We start from the raw sequence: 12,326 nt of genomic DNA, 5'->3' as shown, positions 1-12,326 counted from the left end.
GGGATTAGGGAGTGTTCTTGTTATGATGAGCACTGACTGATGTATGAAATTGTGGAATCACTATCTTGTGTACCTGAAACGAATATAACACTGTATGTTAACTATACTGGGATTAAAAGAAAAAATTTAATAAATTAAAAATTGTAAAAAAAAATCAGTGAGGAAAGGTTAAGACAGTTAAGGAAATCTCACTGAAATTAGTAGCTGTTAGTAAAGTTATAGTCTGTCTTGGTTAATTAATCTAGTTAGCTTCAAATTATTTTGCCTTAAGAGCCTTAATATGATCTCTTCATTTAGGAAGGGTTAATATTATTAGAGTAGTGGCCAAATGCCCATCTTCATATCTAGTACCTCTGGAAATTTTTATAAATGGGATATAGTTTTATATGTTACAGAGAGGTTACATGGGATCATTCATTAATTCTAACAATCATATACTGATGCACAGTTAGTGCTAGGAAAGATTTCCAGCCTCAGAGCTACAGAACTCCTTCTTTTCTTCAGGACCTTGTGATTTAGGAGGAAGTTGGTCTTCCAATGCCCATTTCAGCTCCCTCATTTTATCAACCTATGGCCAGGCCTATGCCAAACTCCATTTGACCATTTCAATGAGTAGCCTTCTCAAATTAGGCAAACATGCAAAATGAGCAGTTAATCAGAACACTCAAACTGCATGGTTACACTGACATATGACTATATGTGCCTGCCATCCAAGATAAAACTTAGAATTATTTATGTCAACTATGATTCTGTTCTTCCCATGTATACTAAGAACTAGCTGCCTAATGCTATTAAACTGGACCAAAAAATCTGGATATTACTAACTCAATTAAAAAATACAGTCTTATTGTCAGAAGAAGGGCTCCTCTAAGTATACCCAATAGATTACCTAGCATATACTTGGTACGTAATTAACAATTCATTGAGTGAATGTTGCTGAATGAAAGCAAATGTATCATCGTTTTTCTGCAGAACTGTATTTTACAAGAATTAATAGGACTTTGCTTACAAATCCATCCACTTAAAAAGAGGTAGCCATTTTAGAAAAGTTACAGTTTGTGTTGGTTAATAAATCTAGTTAGGTTCAAATTATTGTGCCTTAAGAGCTTCTGTAGCAGTTTTCCTGGAAACGCTTAAAGTGGTACTTGAAAGGATTCTTGTGGTGTATCGAAATCCTCTGTTAAACTGACAAGTTGTTTTGATATCCTTTGCCCAAAATGACAACGTCATTTCTTGTGGAGAGCAATGTGCTAGTTGGCAATTGTTTCCTGGCTGCAAAGTTTTGATGGAAGTGTTTTGTTGTAGCTTGGTATATATTCTTTGACTTTTAGCTGAAAAGGCTCAGTTCTTCAAATGAGGGACTTTAGTGTCTATAAGTTTGAAACACCCCAAATTTTGAAACCTCTGTGACAAAACAGGGGTGACCCATCGATTAACTTATTTTTCTACAGTATCATTTCCTTTAAATCACAAACCTATTTTCACACACTTGGTAATTTTAAAATTGAAATGTGTGTCTACTCCCGTGGGTAAAGAGAAGAAATTTATTTATTATAGGTGTCATAACTTGATAAGAAATCAATTTAACTCTTTGGCTGCTGGATGATTTATAACAATGCTTTCTCAGCTCAAAGTACACATTGGAGCTGCAACTGTGAACAAGACCTACTCCTTGCCCTTAAAGAACTTAATATTTAATACGCAGAAATCATGGTAGGTGCTGCCATAGGACAAGGCACAGAGCTGGGTGGTTACATAGCAGGAAAACACCCAAGTCAGGGGGTGAGGGATCAAGGAGACCTTTAGTGTCTGCTTGGAAGCAGCTACCAAATGATTTCATATATCAAAGGGAAAGCTTCTTCCCCCACATAATTAAAAGCTATAACACCCTTCTACTGAAACTAGATTTCAAATGTAGAAATAATTGGGAATACTGAAGGGCAGAGCCCTTCAGAGCTCAAACTCTGGAGCCTAATTTCTAGGCTTAAATTCTTATTTTGCCATTTACTAGCTCTAGGGACTTGAGCAAGACACTTTCCTTAGGCTGCAGTTTCCCCATTTGTAAAATGGGGATAAAGATACTAACTAACTCACCATGTTAAATTGTTATTTAGCATTTATAAAGAGCTTAGAAGAGTGCCTGGCATAGCAAATGTTGTATGTGTTTGTTAAATAAATACTGTCATAGAGATACGGAAGCATTTAAGCACAATTAAGGTTTTGCCTGTGACCAGTGATATAACATATCTTCTGTGTTCTTCCAAGTCAGCGCAATTAACTCTAGTGACCTGTAGTTCCTGTAAAATGGTATTGGGAAATGGGTTAAATATTTGCTATGATCTAGTCTTGTTCAGGGAAATTGTTTATGTATAATAATTTATATTATATTGTGTATACATGTATGTATATTAATAATTTTAACATTTTTCAAGGGATCTGATTAACACATATAAAAGTCTACATAGCTTCTCAATGTCTAGTCCATTTATGACAGCAGAAACAGTAATTATTATACAGAAAAAAGTAAAAAATGGGTTTTAGTAACTTTAAATATCAATTAACTGTGTAATTGTTTTAATAACTACAAGAATTAATTCAACTGCTATAATATAAGACAGAAAGGTAAGAAAAACTTCTTTTTCTTTGATTGCTAGAGCAGGTAATGATCATAATAGGTGAGACTTGACTTTTGTACATTTAATCCTCACAAAAAGGAAATAGATATTTTTAGAAGGTAACTAGAACATTCTAAGACAGAGTCTTTCACTACTTTTAATTACTAATAAACTCAAATCACAGTTTTGCTCTTTAGACATGTAAAATATGTAGGATATAAATATTTCATTTGAGAACACAATAAAGTAGTGAATTAAAGTCTTGAATGTAAAATCTGAAACCATAAAACTCTTGGAAGAAAACATAGGTGATAAACTCCTTGATATTGGTCTTGGCAATGATTTTTTTGGATCTAACTCCAAAAGCAAAAGGAGCAATAAACAAATGGGACTACATGAAACTAAGAAACCTCTGCACAGCAAAGAGAATCATCAACAAAATGAAAAGTTAACCTATTGAATTGGAGAAAATATTTGCAAATATTTTCTGATAAGGGGTTAACATTTCAAGATATATAAAGAACTCTTACAACTCTATAACAGAAAAGCAAACAATCCAATTAAAAAATGGCAAAGGACCCGAAGAGACATTTTTCCAAAGTAGACAAACAGATGTCCAACAGGCACATGAAAAGATGTACAAAATCACAATCATCAGGGAAATATAAATCAAAATTACAATGAGATACCACCTCATGCTTGTCTATTACCAAAAAGACAAGATATAACAGATGTTGGCAAGGAGGTGATGAAAAGGTGATTCTCCTGCACTACAGGTAGAAATGCAAATTGGGGCAACTACTATGGAAAACAGTATGGAAGTTTCTTAAAAAAAAAAAAAAAGAAAAAAGGAGCTACCATATGATCCCATAATTCTACTACTAGGTACTTACCTGAAGAAGATGAAAACACTAATTTGAAAAGATATATGAACCCCTATGCTCCTTGTAGCATTATTTACAATAGCCAAGATATGGAAATAACTTGTGTCCATTGATAGATGAATGGATAAAGAAGATGTCATACTTTTATACTCTGGAATACTACTCAGCCATAAAAAGAAGGAAATGCTGCTGTTTGCAACAACATGGATGGACCTTGTGGGAATTATGCTAAGTGAAATAAATCAGTAAGACAAATACTATATGATTTCACTTACATGTGGAATCTAAAAAACTACTATGGAAAACAGTATGGAAGTCCACAAGTGGACAAACAAAACAGAACTAAACTCACAGATAGAACAGAACAGTGGTTGCTAGAGAGAAATGAGGTTGCAGAATGGTCAAAATGGGTAAAGGCAGACTATAGGTACAAACTTCAAATTATAAAATAAGCAAGTTGTGGGAGTATAATATTCAACTAGTGACTATAGTCAATAATATTGTAATGCATATTTGAAAGTTGCCAAAATAATAAACCCTGGGGGCGCCTGGGTGGCTCAGTGGGTTAAAGCCTCTGCCTTTGGCTCAGGTCATGATCCCAGGGTCCTGGGATCGAGCCCTGCATCGGGCTCTCTGCTCCTCAGGGAGCCTGCTTCCTCCTCTCTCTCTCTGCCTGTCTCTCTGCCTACTTGTGATCTCTGTATGTCAAATAAATAAATAAAATCTTCAAAAAAAAAAAAAAGAAGAAGAAACCCTGAATGTTCTTATTCCAAGAAAAAATTTTTTGTAACTCTGTGTGGTAATAGATGGTAACTAGACTTATTGTGGTAATCATTTCTCAGTGTACACAAATATCCAATCATTATTTTGTACACCTGAAACTAACACAATGCTAAATGTCAATTGTACCTCTGTTTTTTAAAGAGTTTGATTTTTTAATTTTTTATCATCCTGGCCAGTGGTAAAATTATTAATTACCAGTAGGTCCTTAGGTTAAAGGCTGAGATGATTTTATTTTGTGGATATTGATCTAAAATTTGCCTGCAGGAAACCATGTAGTGACTTGCTCAATCTATTGAGCTTGGGACCCTGTGGTAAAAGACAGTATAGATTGCATGTGGGTAGCAAGAAAATGGGAAAGGTATATAAAGTTGTTTAAATAGTTTAAATTTTGTTTAATAATTTAATTTAATTAATTTAATAATTTGATTTAATAATTCAATAATTAATTTAATAATTTAAATAATGTTTAAATAGTTTGCTTGTGCTTCTTAAAACTTCCATTTATATCAGTAAACTCAGTAAATTATCTTTAAAAGCTTTCTTCCCTTCGTGTGTGTGTGTGTGTTTATGTTGCAGAAGAGTTTGTGGAACCTGTGGGAGGAAGATGATTAGGAAAGTTTTAACTAGATAAAAGGAGGACACATAGGCAGGGACATAATATGTCATGGGAGCTGAGTGGTATACCAGCCTGAAAAATCTAAAATTATTTCTAGAGATTGAACAGGTTATAATTCTTACTCCTAAATAAAATGTTCATTTTAATAACAGAATTGTTCAGTTTTAGCCTTATCTTTTCAAAGCAGTAAGTTCATTACAAAGAAACTCGATTCTATAGTTAATAGGAAGCCAGGGTAGATTTTTGGCTAGGGTAATAATAAGTCATTTGTTTTGTTATTCATTCAGTATTTATTTACTTTTCTTCTATTGACTCCTGAACCAACCACTTTTCCCAGGCTTCCTGAAGAGGTATAGCAAAAGGAATATACATGGCATGAGAGATGTAGAAGAAAGAAATATGAGAGGTGGAGATGGCTCTTTCACATGACAAAGAGCATGAGAAAGACTGCCATCAGACAAAAGACTCCCATGGCCTCCAAAATGTCATAGGAGATAAACCGTTGCTTCAGAGAAGGGTTCTGGGTGTAACAAATGATGAAGCTCCCAAACATAGTTCCAATCCCAACCCCAGAGCCAGCCACTTTGACCATGACAACCCCAACCCCAATGAACCTGGCTGCTGGGTCAGTGTCCCAGGAAATGGTGCCATTTTGGAAGCTGCTACTGGCAATAAGTGAGGTTGGGCTGCCAGGCTACTGAGGCACTCATCTATCAGTGTTGGTCTTCTCAGCACCACTGCTGAGAGGGGTAGTCTCATAGCTGCTGGCAGGTGATCCCAACCAGGGAGGGGATGGAGACAAATGTAGTGTGAGCATGCATTTTAGTAGCTCAGGTGTTGAGTAATGACAGTTTAGATTGTATGGCTCACTGTGAATAGAAGAGAGGTATGAGTTCAAGAGGCATTCTGAAGATCTATGATAAGGTTTAAGAGACTGGGATGGCGCCTTCCAAGAGGGGAAATACTAGGGGCACCTAGTAGTTTGTTGTACTATTTGGGAATGTAAGTAATTAAGAGTAGTCACACCTAAAAAGGTGATAATTAAAACTATAAAGCCTGGAGAACCCTTTGTGAGGGAATCAAGAACGCAGGCAAGAATTAAGCTGTGGGCAGAAATTCCAAAGAAAAAAAAGACTGAAAAACACACTAGACTCAAGTAAATCCTAAAACCATCAGTATTTGCCATCTGAAGAAAGTCAAGAGTAAGGCTGACCACTGTAGGGATGGGCTTATTTGAATGAAACAAAAACACCTTGTTACTTTGAGGTTAAAAGGGAGATATACTAGCATTGAAATTCATAATAAATAATCTTTTCTATTAGCTGTTCCCTTGTTTATTGTTAGTCTTCCACTAGAACATAAGCTCCATGAAAGCAGATACCATGTCAGTTTTTTCATGGTTATATATCCCGCGGCTAGGAAAAGACCTGATAAATATTTGTTGAATGAACAAATGAGTAAACAGTTGCACACTCAGATCTTTAGTGGAAGATAAGGTCTACCTAACTACAAAACCATAGCTTTCCCAAGCCGGGAACAAAATGGGATCCTAGAGCAGCACTGTCCAATAGAGTGTGATAAAATGCTCCATATACTAGCCACTGGTCACATGTGGCTGTTTAGTACTTGAAACTTAACTAGTACAACTAAGGAACTGAATTTAAAACTTCATTTAATTTTAATTAATTTAATGTGTTAAGTGAACGGTTTTGGACAGCACAGGTATATAGAAAGACTTTACCAGTTAGGAAAACCTGCCTCTTCTGGGTAGCTGTAATCTGTGTCAGAACAAAGGCTGTGTCAGGGGCTAGAATCAGACTGAGACTTGGGAAAGGAATCAAGGATTATCTGTTGGGGCTGTTTTTATTAATCTTTAGCCCAAGGGACAAGAGGAGTCTGCCAAGCTCATATGAGATCCAGGCCAGTTCACCAGGGAAGGAGACCAGAGGGTATTTGAGGCCAAAGCCCTACCTAGTTAATAATAAGATTGTGTTTACTCTGAAAGTCTTCATGAGCATATCTTCTAGGGAACTTACTGTGCATGGGAGAGGTCTCTGCAGATGACTAGAAAGAACTTAGGATTTAGGGATTTAGGTTACATTTCTTTGCGCCATGATAAACATTGATTGCATTCGATTATTAGAAGATGGGGTAGGTGTATATAATAGACTTAAACACTCAGGCACCCAAAAACTTAGAGGGTGGAAAAGCAACATTTTTGAATATGAAAGTACAACAGATTGTAAAAACAGAATACTTATATTTTTTAAAGTATTTGTTAAATTAGAAAAATATTTATCATACTTACATTTATGTAATTTATATTAGGTTTTGGAATGTTCTACTATGGTTTTTGTTTTATTACTGTGGTTTTGTTTTATCAGACTTACCTGGTTAGGTATAGCTTGTATAAACAAATATTAGAATTATACTGATTTCCTTGAGCTTCCTGTGACTGGGCTATGGGAAGAGAGGGAATTTGTTCAGGAGTGTGTTAAATTTGCCTTGTATTCAGACCCCACCCAATAATGATACATATCAATATCATGTATTGAACTGTGTGTAGGAACAAATGTTTGGCATGTTTTCAGACTACTTTTGGGAATAGTTTCTTTTGAAAAAAGGATCCATTCACATAATTTATGAAAGTGAATAGGGATTTTTCATAAAGGAAGAATGCTGGGAAGGCTATTATATTTAGCAAGATAAAGTGTGCTCTGTGCAAATTCCCAAAGTCAGCCAGTATGGCAGAGGACACACAGATATTAATACATTCCAGGGGAAGGAGATTAGTTCCCTAAAGAGCAAACACACAACAAAAGAGAAGATTCTCTTAGGGTTTCCTAAAAACTTGGATCACCTCCCCAAGGCTAACCGTTTGTTTTCATTGTTTTTATAAGAAAATCTTTTGCAAGAACCTGTTTTGCATCACAGAAAAATATTTGAATATTGGAAACTTGAGGTTGGGAGGGACTTTCAAAGATTATCTTGTCCTCACCTATTTCATGCTTGAATTAATGCAGGAAAAGCTATGCCAAGGATCTTCTGGTCAGGGCTTTAACATCTCCTGGAGAAAGTGGTTAGTAGCTCCATCCTTTTGAGAACTGAGCATTCCATCTTTGGAGAACTTTGAAATTGAATTACTTTTACAGAATCCAGTTCTGCAGCTCTGTGCCTTCCATTTATTTGTCCTACCTGTAACACATTTTATGATGACCTCTCTATATTCTCACCCAGGACATTGAGTGAAGTGTTAAAACCAATGGAATTTAGGACAGAATCCTTCTATGATGCTCGACACCTAGGACCAGATGGCTATGGTTCCATTGATTAGTACCCTCTGGGTATAGCTGTTGAAACTGTAACAAATCTGCCTTCTTATTCATGTACTCAGCTTATTTACCTTCTAATGTTTTCCCATTAAACTTCTTAGGATATTTGAACATGATTATCAGATCTCCAAGGCTAAATGTGCCTGATGCCTTCAAGAATTTCTTGGATGTTGTTGATTTGTTGATTTGACTGTACATCTCAGGTTGCCCCTGAATGTGGGTTTGTCCATTCTTTTTTTTTTTTTTTTAAATTTTTTTTATTAATTTTTTCTTTTTTTTTATTAATTTTTTATTTTTTATAAACATATATTTTTATCCCCAGGGGTACAGGTCTGTGAATCACCAGGTTTACACACTTCACAGCACTTACCAAAGCACATACCCTCCCCAATGTCCATAATCCCACCCCCTTCTCCCAAACCCCCTCCCCCCAGCAACCCTCAGTTTGTTTTGTGAGATTAAGAGTCACAAGATGGGATTGGGAGGGGTTTGTCCATTCTTAAACTGCAGGACTTCAGGGCTGGTCTGGGCTGCACAGAAACAAACGGATATTTTGCTCCTTTTCATATAGATTCTTCTTTCCCCTTTCCCTGCTCCTCCTCTTTTTTCTCCTCTCCACTCCCTCTTCTCCCTACTTTTCTTTTTCCCTCTCTTGCCCATCCCTACTTTCTCCTCCTCCCACACTGATTCTACCCTATTTTATTCATTCATTCATTCAGTAAACATTCTGTCTACTGTTAATTCATATTAACCTTTCTATAGACTAAAATCTCTAAACATAGATTGTTACTAAACCATTGCTCTTGTTCATTCTATACAAAAAATTTTTCCTTTTGGACTTGATCACCTCATTTAAAATTTATTTCAGTCACTTTTCATTTTATTATATTTAGCCCTTGCGTCAGAAAAGAAACTGCCAGCTTCTTTTTCAATCCTAACCGAGTCATCTAATATGATCACTTTCCCTTCTACAAATTTTATGGTGTCCCCTCTATATTCTTACCCAGGACGTTGAGTAAGATGTTGAAACATGTGGAACCAAGGAAAGAATCCCATGATGTTCCAAACCTGGCATCAGATTGATGTTGTTCTATTAATTAACACTCTCTGATACAGCTGTTGAAACTGACTATTCTGCCTTACTATTCATGCACTCAATCTACTTACTCCATTCTGTCCACAAGGATAAGTTGAAAGATCTTCCAAAAGTCTCTCTGAAGGTCATATGGACTAAGTGTCTACACTTTTCTGGAATCCTAGAAATTATACTAAAGAAGGAAAGGACATTTAGCTGTTACTCTTTCCTCCTGAAATATTGTGTTGGCCTCTTTGTAGCATATTTTTCTTAGGCAAGCAATAACTTAACAGACACGTAAGACTAAGAAAAGGATATTGGGAAAAGTTGAACATTCAGATAATTATTAGAGATGGTAATGGCATTTTTGGGGAGTACAAAACATAATTTCAAAATGCTTTGACATAACAAGTGAGATCCACTACTTTCTGATCAGCAGAGAATTTGAAATAATTGCTGTTTTTGTTAAAACAAATCAGAATCTCCAAGCCATTGCTAATGCTTATTTTTAAAGTTTTTCTTACATCTTCCAAGGAACTGAAAATACTTAAAAATCACCAAATGACATGACATGAATGACATGAAACTTTAGGAAGTTCATTCACGTTTTGGGAAAAATAGATAAGGTGTACAAAGATTCCCTCAATAATGATAAATCCTTGTGGAAAGGGTCACATGAGTCAGTTGGATATTACAGTTGGTGGATGGAATTGAAGAACTATGAGCTCAGTCTTTGTTTCCTGATGTGGAAAATAGGGGTTGCGTTCATTGCATAACTAAACCTTTAAAAGAGATCAGTTAAAAAATACCATCTTCTATACTTATAGTAAAACAGAAACTAATTTCCTATAAAGATATTGCTGCTTCCTCCTCTTTTAAGTTGACAGATATTCTCAATGACCAGTGTGACTTGTGTCTAGTATGTCATTACTCAGGTGACTGAGTTTCATATTAGATTATATCCTACATGTACAATCATATAAATTATGTAGACGTTTTTGTTGTTTCATGATATCTTGTATTTTCTACTCTATAACTAGAAACATGAAACTTTAAGAACTCACAGTTTTAAAAACATTCTTGTGCTAAATCTTTAATATATAACTATAGAAAGAAATTTAATATGAGCCAGGACCAACAGAGGTTTCTAAGGTACAGAAAAATATTTTTGGAAGTATAGATTTCATTGATTGTGTGTGTGTGGTTCCAATACAGTGAAAAAAACTGGAAAATCATCCAAACTCATGTTATTTTTCAATTGTAATTATGACTTTTATAGTTTGTCGTTATTTGGACCTTTAACAAATGTCCTTTGTACTCCCTGACTTACACATCTTATGTTTGCTTGTCTATCTAGATTGTCTATCTAGATTGAGTCCTCATTAGCAAACTCATGGTTATTAGTGATCCCATTCATTTAAGGAGGGGCTGGGTAGTCACAAGATAGACAAGGGTTAAAATGAAATTTTCATAGTTGGAAGTCTGCAAATACAGCTATGGTTTTATTTCGACATTTCATTAGTGATTTACATTCTAGAATTTTCAGGAGCTAAAATTAATATTGTTTTATTCTCTTGTTATAATTCACTTGTGCATGGAGACTACCAGAGACCATTTACTGAAGTTATTAGAAATTATAAGCTTCTAAATAAAAAATTTCAGAAGATATTGCCCAGTTCTATGTTATGTACAGAATGAATGCATTTCCTATGGGTGAAAGCATTAGTATAAAGTTGAAGGAGTTCATATGCTACTAATGTCTTCATCCAATAATGTTCTTAGATTGAAGGGAAATTGCGACTACCATAAATTTGATAAAACAATCAGAGTATGCAAAATCAACTTCTTTTCCCCAGTACTTCACAAAGTACAATTTAAAAATCAAAATGGAAGATAAAAATCTTACTACGGCTCCCTTCTCTCCCAAATGGAAATCATGTATTGTCTTCCTTAAAAGTCTCCCCCAAATACTTCTCAAATCTCAGGACTGTAATTCATGTTTATGAAGAAAAGTCTGTCTTGGCCTGACACTTTCCTGCAGACTGTACTACATTCACCTCTGATCTGATTGGCCCTACCAATGGATTGATTTGTTCTCATCATGTGAGTAACTGTTATTCAGTGGGAGAAGGTCTCTTCCAAGTTTGTAGTGAATTGAGAAACCAAACCAAGTGGAAATATTTTTGTTTCATTAGCAGCCAATGGAATTTATATGATGGATCATGAGACTGGCCTATGTTATAGTTTCAGGCCTTCCAACCTATGTGTTCTCTTAGCTTTGAGTTTTCTGAACTTTGAGTTCCCTCTGCAGCTATCACATTGACTAGGTCAGTGTTTTTTAACCAGATTTAAACCAGAATTGCACATCATAGTAGTCTGGGAAGCAAGCCCAAATTTACATCTATACCTACTGTATTTTATTAATTCCAGGATGTACATTTTTTCACATTTTCTCATTTCTGAAATATGGATGTACTTTCTATTAGTTTAATCCTGGTATAACTGTAAAACTTCTTTCTTAACAATACATAAAATAATGGTCCATCTTATAATCAGTGACATTAAATCAGAATCTCTGAGGGGGAGGGTAGCTCATTGTATGAATTTTATAAAAATTTTACCTGTGTATCAGGTGAGTCTGATACACTCTGCTGGCTATGAATACTTTGAACTAGCTATTGATATATTTAATTAAGAACAACAATAATAAACTGATCACTTCCTTGCATTGCTTTTTCTCCCTCCCAGGCACTGGGCTAAGCACTTTCTGTATCTTTATCTCATTTAATTCTCATAGTAAGCCTATTGGATAGGTATTATTATGTCCACTAAGTGGATTAAGAAACTGAGTCTTAGAGAGATGAAGTAGGTTGCCCAAGGACATATGAATGTTAGAAGAGCTAGGACATGAACCCAGGTTGGTTTGACTCCAAAGCTCTAACCACTGGGTTATATAGCAGTGGTTCTTAAAGTGTGACCCACGTTATCAGCATGCCCTAAGGACATAATTAGAAATGCAGA

At 35.4% G+C, this 12,326-nt stretch overlaps 1 protein-coding gene and 1 pseudogene across 4 annotated transcripts in view; one reads left to right on the top strand and one right to left on the bottom strand.

Moving 5' to 3' along the window:
* Positions 1-12,326, top strand: part of GRM8 (glutamate metabotropic receptor 8) — a 755,908-nt gene that overhangs the window by 268,484 nt on the left and 475,098 nt on the right. The gene's annotated exons all lie outside the window — the stretch shown is intronic.
* Positions 5,320-5,719, bottom strand: LOC131829713 (ATP synthase F(0) complex subunit C2, mitochondrial-like; annotated as a pseudogene).

This window comes from Mustela lutreola, chromosome 4, assembly GCF_030435805.1.
Source record: "Mustela lutreola isolate mMusLut2 chromosome 4, mMusLut2.pri, whole genome shotgun sequence".
NCBI lineage: Eukaryota > Metazoa > Chordata > Mammalia > Carnivora > Mustelidae > Mustela > Mustela lutreola.
Note: the sequence above shows the minus strand (reverse complement) of the source record. Positions and strands in the feature narration are given on the sequence as shown.